The 20087-nt window shown below is 42.1% G+C and overlaps 1 protein-coding gene across 1 annotated transcript in view; it reads right to left on the bottom strand.

The window, feature by feature from the left end:
- The window catches only part of LOC128734144 (uncharacterized), a 99680-nt gene that overhangs the window by 54023 nt on the left and 25570 nt on the right, over positions 1-20087 (bottom strand). The window contains exon 2 of the mRNA XM_053828183.1: positions 4447-4663. The gene's annotated coding sequence lies outside the window, so the exon portion shown is untranslated. The remainder of the gene's footprint in view (positions 1-4446; positions 4664-20087) is intronic.

Genomic DNA, 20087 nt, shown 5'->3' with positions numbered 1-20087 from the left:
GATACAAGTAAAACGGAAGTAGTTACTAGCTTATCTAGCAATGCTTACAAAAAGGTTATCCAGGGTTTATAGCACGACGAGAGGCCCCGTTGGAAATTTACCTCGACAATGGGACAAATCTTATTGGGAAGAGCTGGGAACTGAAGGATGAAATCATCATGATTCACTCTGAATTGGGCGGTACCTTCACGAATTCTCAAACCTTTGGTACTGCTCCCCATATGGAGGCTGTTGGGAGAGAATTGTTCAAACTGTAAAATCAGCGCTTGCGTATGTTTCGGTTGTACGAAAGCTGAACGGCGAATCGTTCACAACAGTATTGGCGGAGACGAAAACTATAATTTAACTGTTAACTGTTGTCTTCGGAGAAATTTATCAAGACTGAAGTTTGATGGTTTCCCGACGTTCCGACACTTTGTTGGTGTCTTTTTCAAGGGGTAAAGACACCAACAAAGTGTCGAAACGTTGGGAAAGCATCACACTTCAGTCTTGACAGTCTTGACACTTCTTTCTCCGAAGACTGCCCTGCCGATAATTAACAGTTACAATCGAATCCAGTCGATAAAAAACACAAACTATAAAGTAACTGGCGACTTGTATGTTTCTTTAATATTAACTTTCTTTAATAGGGTAAACATATTTTGTTTCTCTTTCATTATCGGGATATGTATTTACTAGGATGTGTTAGTGGCTGTGTAAAAAAAGGGCAAAACTGAAAAAGTGAGAAAGGCATTTTTAAATTCCGAAATCTTATTTCTTGAACCGAGAACAGATCTGCAAGTCTTCCTGTCTGGGTGGCCTGTGACAGGAAGGGATGTCCAAGTTTGTACGCCATAACTCCGCACTGCCTAGACGGTTCTTTATCAAACTTGGCGTATATTTTCATTGACATAAGAGGATCAGCATTCAGCACAGAGATGTGTTCCACAAAAACTAATTCGAGATCCAATAAAATAGCTAAGAGAAAATAAAGAGCAAAATTTAGTTGAATTTTGCATCAACAGATTATTAAAATATTTACGTGTATTTCAATCAAATTAGTCAAATTGCCGCTCGGGTAGGTGACTTGGAGGTATCAAAATATTTTTTTCAAATGGACGCAATGTTCCAGTGTCAACTACTGTTGTAAAAATATACTTCGGTGTGTATTTTTATATTCATTCACAGTAATATGCCTTATAGAACAATTACCGGGGACGGAAGCCTGACCGATATTTTATAATTTATAAATCAAGTCTTGAATTACTATCAAACAATCAACATGAATCGTTTTAGCGTAAGTTCTGAATAGGTTTGCAATTTACAGCTCTTGAGCTAAAATTAAACAGAGATGGTGAACCACGTGCCCCCGTGTGCCTCTTCCTTGACATGCCATTGATGATGATGATTGCTAAGGCTTATTGATCGTAAACTGTCCGTACCTGTACGGTTTGATGCGAACTGGTTCTCCTCCACTTTGATCTTACTGGCTGTTCGTGTTGCATAAAATTGCTTAAGGTTCGTTCGGTGTTTACGGGCAGAATTGGAATGCTCTAAATTGAATCGCCTGAGTAATTCCGCGAAGTTTACGACGATACTGATGGTGATGATTGAGCGATTGTACAACGCTATCACCGAAGAAAAATGTTTTGATTGAACTGCAGGTTCGCCTGGTTTGCTATGTAATACAAGGTACAGCAAAGATATCGTTTCTATTCATTGTGGTCTGAGCGTAGTTATGCAAGGATTTTTTTTCCAGTGCTTAACGACGTCACAGAGCTCGGTAAAAGGGTCACTCAACCGTGCAAAAGGGGAAACATATGTCTGAGATTTCCTACATTTTGATTTTGCATAATACTATTAGTGGCCGGTCGGTGGATGTAATGCATTTTTGTTATTTCGCGATCAAAAACGCTAATTATTGATATCTTTTCTCGATCCTGATCTCATTTCATTTAAGCAGTGCGTTGAAAACTAATTTAAATAGTTTGCAATTATCTGACGGTTATTTGTTCGAAGCCTTAAAACACAATGTGTTACCAAAAGGGGCCCGCCAAAGTTGTCCGGCTGTAATTGTAGTGCCATTTAAACAAAAAAAAATTACACAACTGCACAATTCCAACATCGGCAAAATTTATCGCGTCGGTCTGCGATTGCGATGAAAGTTCATTGAAAGCAATTAACCAGCAACATGTATGCCTACACACGAACGAATGGTGCCTGGCAGGTGGGTTGTTGAGAGAAGTAGCGAGTAGTGCAATGAAAGTGAATCAAAGACGAACGGCTATCAGCAGCAGTACACAAAAAGAGATACAACATAGACGAAGAGAAAAAAAAAATGATGAAGAAAAATGGCAAAGAGCGAAATGAAAATAAATGCAAATTAAATTAAACTGATGCCGGTGTCGAGGGAATAGAAGCACATTGGAATGAGACAGCGTGCAGATTGCATCAACAATAAGAGGCTGCCGAGACTGAGACAGAGAAAGAGAGAAGGATGGCAGCCTGGCTGAACGCGGCTTTGTGCACTCTGCAAATGGTGGTCTCGGTGGGTGGAAAATGCAGTCGCTGTCTGTCGCTCGCATCAGCTGATCGCTGATGGGCCGCCCGTGATAAAATCAGTGATTGGGGTTCACTAGTTGCAGCAGTAGCCGGCGGCACAGTTGCCCAATATTCGTCTTCTTTCGATTGTTCAGAGCACAAGTCAGTGTAGAGTACCTACATACCCCTAGAAGTAGGTAGATGATTAATGTGCATCGGTCTCAAAGATGAAGAGCGAGAGAGTAGCCTAGCTATGTTTCGCTAGTTACAGAATAAACATAGTTTATCGCAAAGCGGTTGCACCGCTTCACAAGTGCAGAGGTATAATATATTATGTAACTTTTCTTATTTATTTATTGACTATAAGTCAAGCAAATTTACTTTTTCTTAGAAGAAGAGTAAATGCTTTAGTGAAAATTGGAAAATTGAATAGACTGGAAAGGATGACATTGTATTGTGGACAATATTGACGGGACAGGTGGAATTTAAACCCACAATTTTCGGTTGCCATTCAATTATACACAATAATATATTGGTAATCCATGTAAAAGTAATAGACTCCAATCTGGCATCTAGCAAGATTGGCATAAAATTCGAAACAATCATGAATTGAGCACAATATTAATCCTGTCAGAACCTATTCTTTTAATCGTTCGGCCTGGGGACGGGCTGACTGAAAGAATAAACGCGACTTGTCCCATGAGCACCGAAAACGAAGCCCCGGGTAATTCAGGACCAACTGCAAATGTCACACGCACATAAAATCATGCCATGGAACGTGAAATTTTTCAAATTAAACTAAATTAGTGTTCGACATAGGAATGAAAATTGAAGTCCGGTTTCCAGTCCGGTTAAAAATCGGAACGAATTTTCTTAGTTCGACTTTATTCCGGTCTGATTTGGCTCTGTTCCGGTTCGGGAACTAGAACAGAGGCAAATCGAACCGGAATAAAGTCAGAATAAAAAAGTTCGTTCCTATTTTTAACCGGACCGGACCGGAATCCGGACTTCAATCTTTACAAGTTCTGCATAAATTGTAACTATGTATATTTCAAAGTTTTGTAACAGTGAAATACAATGTTTTTTCGCTGTACATTTTTATTCGGGTATTGGATTGCAAAGAGTGAGTTTGTACTAGCCTGAGTCGAAAATGCGTGATTGTTCTCAATATTCCTCATCCAAATTTCCCCAATGCGTTGTAGATTTGCAGGTAGGTATATCTATTATGCATGGTTCATCTAACGTACTGTTTCTCCACAGTATCTTAAGTCGTTTGTTTTGCTACCCTACAGGTAAACCACGGTAAACTGATTTACGCAACCTGCTGTGGCATAAGTTGCCATCTCTATCATAGCAAACTGAGAATGGCAATCAAGTAGACATATTTATTGACAACCACTGTCAGTGGGTGAGTTGTTGATTGGCATGATTTTGCTGTAATAAAGTTTATCAAGTGTAAATAGCACAGCAGAAGAGGCAGCAAAAAAGTGACGTTTGCTATTGAATTGAGCTCGCATGTCACGTCAAAATTGATTTTGTTTGTCTTCCTTGCACAAAAATTAATTTGGTTTCGTTTTCCACGTTTTCCAGTTTTGCTCAACTGGAAAAGCAATGAGAGTGTCTATCGATTTACTCCAAAGTATGATCCTTTTAGTAGTTAGGTAATAAACTATAAATGTAAATCTAATAAGCCGTGCTAATCTATAAAATTTTCAGCTGAGAAAATCTTTTACTTGATCGGAAATCGAGCACGATGTCACTACCATAACGGATTGCGACTATATTTCCAATCTAAGGTAATTTTTCAAGCTATTTACTTCACCCATCCACCCTCCACCGTTTTGCTAAGATTCACCGTCACTCGATTTGGTGGAATGTTGCCCTCAACTAAACACATAGTTGCATCCGCCAGTACCTACTACTTACCTCGAACGTCAAGGCGCACCTTCTCCTGGAGCCTCGCCGAAATGTCACGTCAGTTCTTTTCTTAAAACGAACACATTAGTTTTTCTCCACCTTGTTCGGTCTCTGTCTGTGAATTTGCAGTTGCATTTTTTCCGTTCTCCACCCCACTACTCCCACTGCTATCTCCTTCCAACCTTCCTGAATGGACCGGTTCGCTTTGACGTGGTGATTCAATGGTCTGAAAATAACGGATGAAACGCAAACAGAGAAAAACAGAGTTAGAGTTACACGAGGAATTGCTTGGGACCATAAATAAACTGCTCGTGGGCTTGTGGGCTACATGGTGTTAACTAACTGACGCGGGGGAGAACAGGTTTGTCCCATATTCCCAGCCCAGTATAGCAAGAGGAGAAAAAAATGCCCACCGAGTCTGGTCTTCACGTTTCCCATTATTGCCTTAAACGCGGGAAGGTAAATTGCAGTTTTGCGAATGCGATGGATGAAGGGCGGTCCGCATGATAGAGAACGGGGAATTATTTTTTTTTGCTTCGTTGCACCACTCACTGCTGTTGTATAACCAGTTGGTTGGTTTCGGTTTTGCTTTACATTACAAAAACATATTTAGAGCGAGTGCAACATGCGCCCAGGAAGGAAGCACTACATTTGGCGTTGGCAGTTTCGTACCAATTCGATAGTTTCACCTGTTGGGATAGGTCGGTCGTGCACGCGAGGAAAGATTCAATAACTAAGTTTCTCTAGCCTAAGTTTTGTTTTGCTTGATGTCATTAAACTAGATATGAATCTGCACGGAATGAGTTATCGGTTCCATAATTGAAGGGAGAATAAAACTTTATGCACATCTAGTTGAAACTGTTTTTTTTAACGAACTGAGTTTGCTCACCGGCTAGGATATTACGATTTATTAACTCATTTCTTGCGGCTTTAAAATTACTTCGTAATGATCACAGACAATTATGTTTGCTGCTGTTTGTACTGCTAACTATTCAGAACATTTAGAGACCAACCTTCTGTCAGTAGAAAATGGCACGCAGAATATACACAACTGTATATTCTTTATTATCATGTTTTCAACAAATTGATGAGATTGAATGATGAGAGGTTTTCTACATTCAAATTTATATATTATAAATTTTTATGAACCCATAAACAATTTATACAAAATGATGGAAGATTATTCTAAAAAAAGTGTTTAGCACTATGACTACGACTATGACTATGACTACGGTAGACTAAAGTACGGTAGAGTAAAGAAATCCGGAGTGCACGAAATGACTGTTTGACGGGAAACGCCAACAAGCGATGGAGAATAGGAAACCTTTGTTGACGAATACCAGTGCGGTTTTCGAGAGGGACATTCCACGGCGGACCAAATGTTCGCCCTGCGATAAGTCGTCGATAAATTCTGAGAATTTAACTTGCAGACTCACCATTTCTTTATAGACCTCAAGACGGCGTACGATTCAGTTAAATCAAATGAGCTGTGGTAGAGCTTTAACATGGTTTTCCAAAAAAACTTAGGCTGATACGTGCTACCCTGACAGACTTCATAGCCAGCTGTTAGCGTACAGGACAATTGCGTGGCCAGTTGCTATGATCCTATTGACTCTAACAGCCTCTCCCAGCGGAGATTCGAACATACGACGACTAGCTTATTAAGCGTCATACCTCGAAGCCAACTGGGAGGCTTCCGAAAAACCAGAGTGGCTTAAAAGGGGTGAATTTCGAACTTAACTTATCGTCTGTTTATAGACTTCAAAGCAGCGTGTGATTCAGTTCAGCCAAAATTCAATTCAGCAGTTGTGACGGATTAGGTTTGAACTTGGTTTTCAACCTGATATATACAACGTTTGTGCATGTGTTAGGCTAGCGGGTGAATTATCTGACCCCTACGTGACGTTAGATAGTCTGAATTGCGTAGTCAGCTACGGTCGTAGTCTGCAAGTTACCACAAAATTCGCGCTCTACAAACTTCTGATAGTTGTGCTTTATCGTCACCACGAAGTGTGTCAGAAGTATAAATCTACAGACACTAATCAAGCGATAGAATAAGACGCTGTAGAGGGCATGTCCAACGAGAATGTTGGATACGGTGCCGCAAAAAATTAGTAACTAAATGCATAAGTAAGTGAATAAGCAATAGCAATAAGTAGCCATAAGCAGAAGGATGGGCACCGTCCTTTCAGAAGCATGTTTTGTCCTAAAGAAATCAAGTAATCATAGGATGACAGGATGGGATCGTAGGATGGTGAAAATGAAACTAAATTTAAAATTGAGCACTAAACTGAAAGTGTCATTATATCATAATTTAATTTAATTTACTTCCTGGTTTTCGACTATATCGTACAGACAGTTCTTAATGTAAACTTATTCTATTTTTAAAAGTACTTCTGGATATATTAAACTCATAACAGTCAGATACAATATTTAATTCGCGGGATCACACATCAATCGGGTTATTTTGGGCGAAAAGAGTACAATGTAAAGGAATCCGAAAGAAATCCGCTCGCCGGGTAAGCCTAGGAGGCACGTTGAACCGAATCTGGCCTAGAAGCTCCGGACTATCCACGTTATTTTTCAGAAGATCGTAGATAAATAATCGTTGCAACGTACTTCTCCTATTTGTCAGACTGGGTAGACGTATAACCACGCATCTATTTTCGTACGGAGGTAGACGAACAGGATCATCCTAGGGTAACCTGTGCTAAACGTACCGAACGAATTGACGCTGGATTCGTTCTATCCAGCTACGCGCCCGGGATGGCAAATTACACTAGTTTTGCCGTATCGATGTCCAATAACTTACTGCCCGTTTCTATCGCAACGACCGAGTAGATAACAATCCATCTTTTCGGCGGTAGAAATAAAAGAGCAATACAAAAAATAATTCTCGTCGTCGACTTCGAGGCCAGTGTGTGGAGTGATAGAACCGGGAGAATAAAATAAAATTGAATGGTATACAACCTAATGTAAGGCTGCGGCAGTAGTTTAGTTAGCAAAACAGTCGGGTACCAACCGAAATAACGTGAACGCGAACCCTACCTGGCTACAATTACACGTGGCTGAGAGGCAAACGGGTCTCGAGTAAGATTGGCATTGGGCAATCAACTTGTTTCCATTAAAACTGTCAAGAACTACACTCTGCGGTGCATTTGACATTTTGCTATCGCCAAGAAAGACCTCTTACTTTAAATAGCAGCAGGTTGTCATTACGTAAAAATTAATCCTTAACTGGCTGTAAGTAAGGTAATTTAAATGATGATTAATGCTTAACAAGTATGGATGAAATGAGGAGATAAAACTTTTGCTACGCAGACCGTATATGGCATGGACCTTCGTTTAAACAAGTCTAATATTGCTTTTTTTCTTCAAAGGTAATTATTTCTGAAATTATTGAAATGAATTCAAATTGTGATGTTCTTCACGATCGAACATTATGCAGTCCGTATGTAACAACAAGTAACAATTCAACTTTTCTCACCATATTCCTCTGCTACATAATCAGACCAAACTATTTACGCAACGCAACCATCATTTTCCTCCAAGAAACAACTATCTAATCACATGACCCCTTGACAGACAGATTAGTTAAACATGTTACTTCCATCCCCGCTCAATAACCAGCGAGTGGCAGCAATGGCAACTGAGCGACCTAAGCGAGCCACAAACTGGGTCAAATTACTTTGGCATCATCGGCAAAGTTATTGGAAAATTGCTCCGTTTGCCGTAAATCACACGCTAACAGCTAATCGAAAAGGTCTTCTGGAGAAGGCTTTACATCATGCTAAACAAATGCATGTGCATCGTAGATTACCTACAAATGTGCTGCACTCCTCGCTCAACCGTGTGCATCGCCGACTCGTAAAGCAATTTCTCACTTTCATCTGGTTTGGCGTGTGTTAACTACTGGAACTAACCGGTCGGCGTTGGCCTAAGGGATTCAACCGAAACCGAGGACGTCTCTGCGCCGCCGATGTGCCTATACATATATGTGGCTCGTTACATGTGCACTTTTGTTTTTTTTCTGCATAATTTTTGCCATACCCCTGGGATAAAACTGCGCGGGGAAAAGTGACGATAATAGGCGAATAATGATGATAGTGTACACGGAAAGCTGTTCTATCGTTGTGTCGCAATTAGGTTGCGGTATGTGGGGATGGAGAACGGCTGGGCGAAACGAAATTGTTTGAGGTTATGCTGTCAAAGTTCCCAGTCGAGCATGCACACGGTTGTATCATGGTTTAAGGGTGATGACACCGAGAGTAGCGTAAAACGAGGTCGACGATATGCATCTGGTGCGTCGGATGAAGCCCGTTGGCACAACTCGGGGGTACCAAAGGGACTAGAACTTTTGAAAGATGTGTAACATAATCGATGATTAGTTCTAAACGCCGCTTTTAATAGATTACATTTTACATTACGCAACTCCGATGGAAGTTCATCGTGAGTACAACCGCACCAGCCAAGCCCCTCGGGTTAGGGACATGCTAATATTACTCGATTTAAATATGTTGCCCGCCCCGAGTTGCACAGGTTAGTTACGCCAATGACGGCGCCAGCAGCGAAAACGTAGTAATTGAGTTGCTTCTTGTGTAAGTTTGTCGGGATTCTATACCTACATAAAGCAATAGATGCACTACCTAGCAACCGATGCAACAGCAATGACGTCAACGGTGTTCTATATTGCTGCGAGTAAGTGGTACACATCAAATTTCATTTCAGCATGATTTTTAGTGCTGCACATAACGAAATGCAATTGAAAATTAAAATGCATTGTCGTAAGTATTTGTCTGTTGAATTTTCAGCGAACGCGCGGATTAATTACGTTATGGGACTATTTTTAAAATGAGGTTAAGCTATCAAGCTGATACTCAGGTGAATAAATTTCGTGTGTACAACGGTGGCCTGAATACTGGAGCGAACGTGGTTTATGGTTCCGAGATTCGAAGTGCGTCATCATGAATCTGTAGTGTTTGTAAACGTATCCCGTGTAGACGGAAACAGTGATATATAGTACGCTAGATTGCATTTGAGTACGGATGAGTATTTTGAAGCACCACCAGCAGGGGCATCAAACTTTAACGTACGAGAACGATGGTTGGCAGTAAAAATGTTGAATATTGAATATTAGTTTATATACCGCAAAAGATTTTAATAATTGATTTATTTAACTTATTTTCCAACTGGTGGTAAACCATAGATTAGAACGCAAATCTGGTGAGTTTTTAGTACTGCTAGATGATGATGGTTTTATTAAAGACCTTTTAACTTAAAGTCATTCGGGTTCGTTAATACTGATTGAGCTATATAGATTTTAGTAAATATTCGAATCTCAGCAGAAGATACAGATTACAATCAGTGGCATGACTGCACTAGACCTGTAATTATCCAGTAGATGAGCTAACACTTAACTATCTAACGATCTTCAATGCCAGGGCCTTAGAGCCAGATAGGGATATGTTTTTGCTAAAGGTCATTTGGTTTCAACATAACAACATTTAGACCACTCGTTAAGTTGTTTTCCAAGTTCAAAAAGTCAAGGCAAAGCATTTGCATCTCTGTGATTTCACTCTTCGCAGATGTTTTACTGAAACATGATGACCTTGCAAGATAACAGGTGCGAAAATCTGGCAAAATCGGTGTCTAGCCGAGAATCTGAAAGATTTCGGGGTTTGTTTGTTTGTCCACGGAACGGTGCGCCATCCTAATCCAGATTTATTTGGACTGGACAGCAATTGGATTTCCAATAGCAAGAGGACTCGTAGGACAGTATCAAGCTGGCTTTATGCGGGTCCGTGCTACTAATGGATTATTGTTTCAGTTTTCGACAAATTATCCAGAAATATCGGGAGTACAACGTGCCCATGCATCGCATTTTCGTGGATTTCAGGGCAGCATACGAGAGAGTCGAGCGTAAACAACTATGGCTGATTATGCACGAGGCCGGTTTATCTGACAAACTGATGTGGCTGTTCGAAACTTCCCTGGAGCGAGTGATGTGCTACGTACGTGTTTTGAGTCCTTTCGAATTGCGCAGTAGTATGATCCGGCGAGCGGACAGCGAAACGAGAGGAACGATCTTCGGCAAACCTAACTGACTTTTAGCCTTTGCTCACGACATCATTACTAAAAGCTAGAAATCGGGCCTACTTTTCCCTCCGCAAGACGCTTCGATATAGAAGCATACGTCGCCGCACAGAGTACAAAACGCCAATCAGATCCGTAGTCTTATACGGATTTAAAAGGGACTTGTAACTTTGGTTACGGAAGACATGCGTGCACTTGCTGTATTTGAACGAAAGGTGTTGCATACTATTTTTAGTGGAGTATATTCGAAAAGCGAGTGGCGGAGCCATATGAACCACGAGCTGCAGGTACTATTTGAAGAGATTTCAATCGTGCACTTGGTGAAAGTCGTGAGGTTACGATGGGTCGGCCACGCGCAAGTGTGCCGGATAACTGTGCAGTGAAAGCTGTTGTCTTCAGGAACCCCAACGGCACCAGGAATAGGGGGGCCCATTGTGCCCAATGAGTACAGTCGAGAAAAATTCTTGATATAGCAAGGGCCATCCCGGCTCTATGCTCCTAGAAGTTAGAAATAAGAAGTTTGGAAACGTAACTCGGAGAACAGTGCATGACGACTCTATACTGGGCCCTGTGCTGTGCGAGAACTCCCGGTGTTATGCGACCTGTAACCATGGAGCTTTGGAGATGCGAATTGTTCCAGGATCGAAAGAAGCGACAGAAGCGATGAGCGACACGAAATCCTGACAAGAGTAATGGTTTGGCTGTTAAGCCAAAAGACAATCGCTTTTTCTTTTAACTAAGCCGAATATGAAATTCGGCTCCTCATGATCAAACATACTGCTATCAAAAATATTCTGCTGCGGCTCATAAAGTAAAGAAGACACTTTTTGTTTGTCATTGTCAAGGAAACGCCAGCATAACTGCTTAATTTTAGGGTGAACCGGTACTGAATCCAAACATGGCCGGCCATATATGGATTCAGTACCGTTTTACCTTAAACCATTCTTTCTTTCAGGCTCTTTTTATTGTCTTGACCTTTATAATAAGGTCAGGCATGACTTTTTTATAACGGTAGTCTTCACAGTAACCGGGGGGAACGGTAGAAGAAAGTAATGAATCAAAGGTTTTGATAGTGTCTCCAGGGCGGAGCAAGACGTGAAGGGGAAAGAGTGGAAAATTGGGTAAGGGAGGGTCATTGAAGCAACGCTTATTAGGTTTGTATAACGTTCCCCTTTACTCAAGTTGAGGGATCCGTGGATTGAATCAAGCTATTACGAGAGCCAATTATAAACGGATTCGTACCCGATTTTTATTTTGGGTTTGATATTGACCGATTCGGCTCTGACTCTGAAGCCGCATACAAAATTTTCTCCCGTATTCTGTTTCAAAGTCTGTGTCCGATACACGGAACCTTTGTTGGCGAATATCAGTGCGATTTTTGAGATGGACGCTCCACAAATAACTAAATGTTCATCTAGCAATGGATTCGACGAGTTCTAAGAATTTAATTTGCAGAAACACCATTTGTTCAAAGACTTCAAGGCGGCGTGCGATTTAGTTAAACGAAGTGCGATATGTTTGAGCATAGTTTTCCAAAAGATTTAAGTTGGCCAGACTGGTGCGTGATGGTTCGAAGTCAAGCGCCAAAGGTACCTTAGGTACCGCCAAAGGTTACTTAGGTGGCCTTAGATGTTATGACAAGGTCCGCATAACGTGTTTCTTCCATCTAACTCGGTCCGTGGCCGCTATTCTCTGGTTCTGATGGCATCAAATGCTCGCCAGATTTCGTTCAACTTGGTCTTGCTGGCTCACTCGTTGTGCCTCTCTTCGCCTTGTTCTTATCTGGCATTCTAGCAACATGGCTGGCTTTCTTTCTTCGTTCGTTACTTCGTTACTTTCTGACTACTGGTGTCGCCGCAGAGCCGCGCATGTTCATGATTCATTCTTCGTCTCTATATACTGTTCTCTTTCATGCCACGTAAGATAGTTCTTAAAACCCGCTGTTCGAAAACTCTGAGCGCTTGCAGGTCCTCTTCTAGCAGCGTCCACGTGTCCTGCCCATAAAGGACAACCGCCCTAATTAGCGTTTTGTCGAAGACTCTAGAACTCAAGACTGAGCAGAGTAGAAGGTTCGCAACGGCATCTCTTATTCCAAAGGAGTTACAACTGCTTATAAGTGTTAGTAAACGCAACCATCTGAAAGAATGTACGATGTCATGCATGATGGCAGTGAGGTTGTGATGCTGGAGTGATGGCACATATACAACCTAAAAGTTACCACCGTTATCCTAAGAGGGCGTACTAACCCTGTCCGTCGAGATTTGACAGAATGCTCAGACTTGAGTTCTGTCTTCGGTTTTGTACAAGGTGCACTTTATACGGAGGCTCAGATTAGGCATGGCTTCCACTGGTATTGCGCTTATTAATCTTATGGTAGATATTGCTGTCGTCTGTTACCAGTGAGACAAGATCACGAACTCGTCGACTACCTCATCCCCGTCAATTATCACAGTGTTGTTTAACCGGATCCTGCCGCGCTCAGTACCGGCCGATAGCCCATATGTACTTCGTATTAGACGTATTTATCTTTAACCTAATCTTCTCTGCTTCACGTTTCCTGGTGTCCCATCATATCAAATGTTTTGCCGACAGCATCATCAATAAAGCAAATAAATGGATCATTGAAGATAGCTGGTTTTGGAGTGACAACAACTTGTTTCTGGCATGGACGAGTTAATGTACACTAGCGCCATTAGCAAGTTGTGGTCACTGCAAAACTGGCTATCTTCGTTGATACATTGACTGGATTTATTGAAAATCGTGCCTCACATGTCGATCGCCGCTCACCTTATAACATCTTCTATGCCAATGCTGAGTAACAGCAGGCAGGAAATACCATCTTCTTGTCGAAGTTCTCTGCAAGATTCGAAAGGGTCCGATAATCCACCCGGAATTCTCATAAAGCAGTAAACTCCATCCATCGTAGCCATGATAAGTCAAAACCATTTGGTACGCTTGGTTATAGTTGGCAGGTACTCCCGTACCCAGCGAATCCAGAAGTGGTCCACTAAGTACTGTGCGAGACGTCAACAACTGTCACGCAAGCTATTTTTCTCTGGCTTAATAGAAATCCCTGGCTGAGTGATGTCTTTCATACCGAAGAGCAAAAAGTGATTAGGTGAGAGAGATTCTTGTTTCGCCGACTCCAAAGGGATGTATGTAAGTGGCCTAGAGTTGATGATCGATTCAGCTTCAATTATGACCGTCTCGAATACCTCATCACTAGGATGACGGGGATGATCTGTAATGGTAGATATAGCGGTCTTAACGGAGCGCACCATGCGCTCCCAAGAGGCACCTACATGAGGTGTTGACGGCGGATTGAATTCCAGTTCACTCCAGTGTGCGTGAATGGTCTGACCATCCCTGTCACGCGATCTTTCGGTAGAGCCGACATCATAGGCGATGCTCAAGCAACTTTTTTAATGCGACACACTCCAAGCAATTTCACATTATATTGTACTTTAATGGTGGTTTTCATGACCCATTTTTTTCTTCATAAGAGTGTTATAAAACCCAAATTGTGACTTGGGATTGCTTCGTCACCTGACGAATCAAGATAAGAACAAAGAAACGTTGACGCATTTCGTTGCAAAGTGCTTCCCCTTTACTGTGTAGGAACCTGCGGTGGCTGTCCTCAGTTAGGAGACGTATTGCCAGATGCTTCCATGGCAGCACAATTAGAAACTTCGTTTCATAAGACATACATGATGCATCGGAGATTCTACTATTCATTCTAGCAACGCCACGCTCGTCTAGGAATAATGAAAAACGGTATAGTGGACTATTTTTCGGGATTTGAACTAAACTTGTGGGATTCGCTGAGTTAGTCCGCTGTATTTATCCGAGTACGTTCCAGCTTGCACTTGCCGTCATATTAAGTTTTCTGCATCGCACAGCTTGCCATGTGTTACATGATCCGATTCAACATGTTTTTCTCCCTTGAACCTTCGCACGGCTCGAAGAACGTAACCTGTTGCTCTCAATACACGGTCCCCTTAGAAAATCTAGGCATTTCCAATAGCTCGTAAGGCACTGTGGAAAACAAACCCGTACCCGGCTTCGAAAACCAAAATTAATAATCCGTACCCGACCCGAACCCACAAATTATTTTTTTTCAATACCGGAACCCGACCCGAACTTTGCGGGTACGGGTACGGGTGCGGGTTTCGGGCAAATTTTCCGCTACCCGACCATCTCTAACGCGTAGTTCGCTTTCTGTTTAAGTCTGGCTTTGTAACGGCTCCGACTAATCCGGTGCTTGGTATATGAATTCTAGAGCGGCACCAGCGATGATTTTCTTCAATGGCATGTAAAACCGCTCAATGACACTGCTTAAGGTGAGGATTTCTCCTACCCGGAAGGCAAAAAATTGATGGTAGCGTCGACTATCAGATCGCTGCCAGCCAAGGACCGTCGACGAATCCTTCCACAAGAAGCACCAGGTAATGTGGATATCCAGCGCGGCGTTTAGTACAGAATCCATCAAATTTGTTCCAATCGTCGCCGCTGGAAGGTCAAGGCGCAGGAAAAAAAGGTTTCAGCAGAGCGGCTTTCGTTTTCCCGACTACCAGGACACATCTGGGTTTACCGTTGTTCATGAAGCGAAGCTCCGGAACCGATGCACAGGTCATCTCGCTAGCATCCGGGAACAGGTGGGCTTCTGCATGTTTGAGCGCAGTAACCCCGCCTTTCCACACTATTTCCGTAGTATGTATGTATTTCAAATCTTAACAATTAAGTGATGCAGCCAGCTGCCTAGCTTGTGATGGACCATTTGGATGATTTCTACTCCAGTAAAATCCTTTCTTGCTGCTTTTTAAGTTACTTCGTATCGTTATGTTCTTGGAGTCGGCGAAGTCGATAAGTTTTAGACCGTTTTTACTCGTTTACGGGTGTACGCTGAACCGTCTAATTATCGGATTGAAATCCTCCTTCTGACCAATCTGAGCACTATAGTTCCCGATGTTGATTTTGACATAGTGTCTTCTGTAGTCATCATCGGTACTTCCAAGGTGAGGGCTGTGAACGTCAATTACGGTAACATTGAAGAATCAGTTCTGATTTTTTTTATTATTATTAAATTAAGAATAATTCAGTCGTGCATTCGGTCTGCTTGGCCACGATCATCCGCTCGTGCTCTATAAGACACGAATTTCCCCAGTAGTTCTCTACGGTAGCGACCGATGAGCTCTGGGTGTTTCTGAACGTAAGATCAATTCGTGGTGACAGAAGAAGAAGGAGTGAAACACAAACGAGTGGAACACAGCAATCACGGCAGTCTACAGTGGGTTGGTCACATGGCAAGGATGCCGGATGAGCGACCAGCAAAAGCGGTATTCAGCAGAAATCCCGATAGAAGCAGTCTCCGTACCTGTTGGGTGCGCGCTGATTTTCTGCTTCAAACCAAAGGCCGAACAAACAAGGTTTCAAATACTGTTTATAAGAAACTGGTTCCGTATTTTATAAAACTCTTGTAAGAGGGAAGGTATAAAATGTGATGAGTCCTCAGAAAAGATGTGCCACAATTGTTGCAAATTATTTCCACTCTAATATCATTGATAGCCTTAGGAATTGTTCTCAATTATGGTTGATCATATGACGCAGTCAATAAAAATATAGCATTAACCAAAGCTGTCTCCAGGGCATATTCGTGATTTCTTTCTGTGTATTTAACAGCATAAGCACTACACTAACGAATATGAGCTGATAATTGTATCATGTTGCCGATTTGTGCTAGCATTTGTAAAAGTTTTCGAAAAGCTTTTAAACCGAAGCAACGCCCAGATTGTGACTTTGATGGCTAATAATACCTCTATACAATTCTCACAATATTTTTGTTAAATCACGCGAAAAAATCGCATTTCCTAAATAAAGCTCTGGACTCTGGTGCATAATGTGAAATACTTTTACGATTTCAACAAACGACCGAAGATGATTATTAACTCCCGATGGGTAGTGTATTGCTTTCGTAGCCATCTGTACAAAGAACATAAAACTGATTAGAGTAGTTTTGTTTTATTCCTGCACTGCATTCAAATGTTATCTCAGCCTCACCGCAGACCCTTCACCACCAATTTCAGACCGCTTTCTTTGGCTGGCCGGGGTTCTACATACATGCGCGTGGCGTTTAATGTTCCCCTCAATTGCCGGGTGTGATACGGCTGGGGCTAGAGTAAATGTTAATTCATTGCCTCAGTCAGAATAATAACCAACACTCAGAGATGGGGAGGATTTGTTTTCCAACGCCACTATTTTTATTACCCACCGCCGAAGCGTAATTATAATCATTTCTGGACCATACAGTGAGTGGCATCTCTACTGACTGTCTGCGAGAAAACAGAAGGAAACTGAATGAATTGAAGGCGCCGAATTTGAAACAGCTGCAGTAGTAGCAGCAGCAGCAGCAGCCGTGCGGACGCACGTAGAACGTAAAGATTAAAACGATTAGAAAAGATGGTTTAATGCTTCCCAAGCTCAAACGAAAAAAAAGCGTGGAACCGCGCGCTTCAGTTTTTCCTTCCTTTCAAGAATGGAGAGGTCATTTACTCCAAACGCCGGGCCCCCTGAATTCAATCCATCACAGAACAGATAGGAAGCTATCAGCAGCAGCGTGTTTTTTCCATTCATGTTCAGTAGAACGATGCGCACGGCTCTTAGAACGTGTTGAATTGCTGGATAAATAAATTTTTATAGGGAATCAATTAGTAGCGAGAGCTGTTCGGAGAATTATGTTTACTCTAACTACTATTAGAGCGCTCTAAATTGACACCGGTTGATGACAGCTTCAATCTCCAAACGGTGTTGAATGAGTGAGGGTGAAGTTGTACGTTCCAACTTCCAACAACCTTTTAGCATTGGGTATTGATGGAGGAACTTGGTGGTTGATGCAGAACGATTGTCAAACCACTGAATATGCTATAATATCCAATACGAGAGCTCTTTTACTGCTTGTATGTTCAAACTACTATCATAATGTAAATGAAGCTAAATTTACGTCGCAACGTTCCAATAATGGCTCACATAGACTTACTGTTGGTGTGTTCGTACTACCAAAACGACCAACCTTTTCTCTTCACATAGGTTTTTGCGTGACGATCCATAATTGTTTCTCATTTATGGTTCCACCGTTCGATCCATCAGTCAAACGAAGAGCGGAAAAGATAATAGGAGTTTCTATTTTTTGCCAGTGAAAAAGTTGAAGTTCAAGCCCGTGCTGCAGTAAGTTATGTTTTTTACGTTCCGCTGCTGCCTCGGATGCACCCGAGTCTGGCGGTGTTTAATGACAAAGCTTTAAGCATCTGTCGCTTCTCGCTTTGGCACGCTATCGTGATTTCGTTTGCATTATCATCCAGTCAAGATCACATATTATTAGGTACCTACATACAATGTTGCTTTCCACTATTTTCCATTGTATAAAAACTGCACCATGCACACATAGTAGCGTGCATACCGTAGCCAAGAAGGCGGTCAAACCGTATCGGAGGAAACTCCGCGATTAAGATTGCATTTGAATCATTACAGTTTCACACGGCAGTAAAAATTTATTCAACGCTGTGTAGATAGGTACTCACGAAATCTGATCTTTTTCGCACATTTCACCTGGATAAAACGACGTCTAAAACAAAGTGATTAATGTAGGTTACAGTCAAACCGTAAAATGCCTACAGAAACATATTTTTTATTTTGACATCGGAAGGTAATACGTCTCAGCACGGTAATGCATTTGTGTGGTTCAAGTGAAACCCCTAACAATCGACAAACCACACACGGGCCGGCACAAACGAACCTAACGAGCGGATATAACACAAAACGAATTGCATTCGAAGTCGGTCACATGGTTCCGCACATGGTTCTTGGAAAGAATTTGCGGTTGTAATTCGACGAGCTACCGGTTATCTATTATTTCAAACGTCGATGTCATTGGCCGTGCCTCTCCAATACGGTCTATTTTCTGTGCAGATCAAAGGAAAACTTCGCCCATACCTCCCCCCCCCCATGGGAGCACACTTCGTCTGTTTCATGCCTGATGAGTAGTTGTCTCTGATTCGGGAAGCTCTGGGGGGAACCATTTGTTTGATCTGCTGCACCAAGCAGAGCACACGCGACGCTGCATCACAATTCGGTACGCTTCGTTAGGATTGAGCAAAGTCTGCAACTTTCCACTATCCGCAATTATACTTAGAAGTTATGCATTTGTAAAATGTGTCGCCGGCGGAGTTGGTTTTGGTTGCTCGCTTTGAAGAGGAACTCGGCCAAAATTGAAACACATCTATTTATATCAGCAGTGGTTTCAAAGTTTTTCTCTTCATCCGAGAAACACGGGGAAATTCCGTGGCACGAATTTTCTTTAATTTAAAGTAGAAACCTGAAATAGACAGGGATTGAAATATTTAAGTGACGATGGCAGGTAAACTGCAAGAGCAATGACTGTAGCGACCGATCAATAATATTTAAAAAGTTTTAAGGGCGGAAAACGGCATGAATGATGACCTGAATTGATATTTGAATAGATGGTACAATCGAAGAATCTCGAAGCCGTAGTAGAATTAATAGTAGATTTGAATTTGGAAAAGTTTTCTTTTTATTTAAGTTCAGGAAAAAAATGAGGTTGAAAATTTTGTTCTAGATGCCCTTTTTCTTCAAAAGGCAGGAGTGATTTGTCCCATCTAAAAAAAGATCGGAACGATTGCTACAATTATCGCGACATAACGCTGGAAAACGCCACCTACAATGCCGCGTCACCCAGATCCTGTTACGCCGGCTGTTACCAAAAACACAAGGATTTGTAGGAAAGTTTCAGGCACGAAGCCTGCGTACGGCCAATTTGTTTCCATCCGACAGAAATGTCGGAGGTACAATGTGGCCATGCATCACATGTTTATTGACGTCAATGCAGCATATGATACAATTGATCGAGACCTCCTATGGCAGATAATGGTAGACGGTTTTCCGGATAAACTGAGGCGACTGATCGGACCTGCATTGGATTGAGTGATGTGTTTCGTGCGTACCTATGGGAAACACTCGAGTTCCTTCGAGACGCGACGAGGGTTGATACGGGTTATCCTGCATGCTATTCAACATCAGTTTTACGCGGTGATGCGACGAGCGAGCATCGAAACGAAAGGAAGGATTTTCACCGACGGTAGCCCACTCCTAGGCTTTGCAGATGACTTTGATATGATTGCCAGAAATTTTGCGACGGCGGAGTTAATCTACGCTAGACTGAAAGCGGAGTCTATGGAGATTGGACCCAAAACAAATGAGTCGTAGACCAAATACATGAATGGAATACGCTCACAGGAAACAAACACGTGCCTCCCACGGACGGTAACCGTTGACGGCGACGAACTCGTAGTGGTACACGAGTTCGTGTATTTGGAATCGCTGGGGACCGCAGACAACAACACTAGTAAGGAGATTCAGGGGTGCATTCAAGCGGCAAATCGGGCCTACTTTGCCATTCGCAAAATGCTACGATCAAGAAGCATGTGCCGCCCTACGAAGCTGACAATGTACAAAACTCTTATCAGACCGGTATTTTTTATGTACTT

This window comes from Sabethes cyaneus, chromosome 2 (assembly GCF_943734655.1).
Source record: "Sabethes cyaneus chromosome 2, idSabCyanKW18_F2, whole genome shotgun sequence".
In the NCBI taxonomy this organism is placed as follows: Eukaryota; Metazoa; Arthropoda; class Insecta; order Diptera; family Culicidae; genus Sabethes; species Sabethes cyaneus.
The sequence above is the reverse complement of the archived record's forward strand: the minus strand, read 5'-3'. Positions and strand labels throughout refer to the sequence as shown.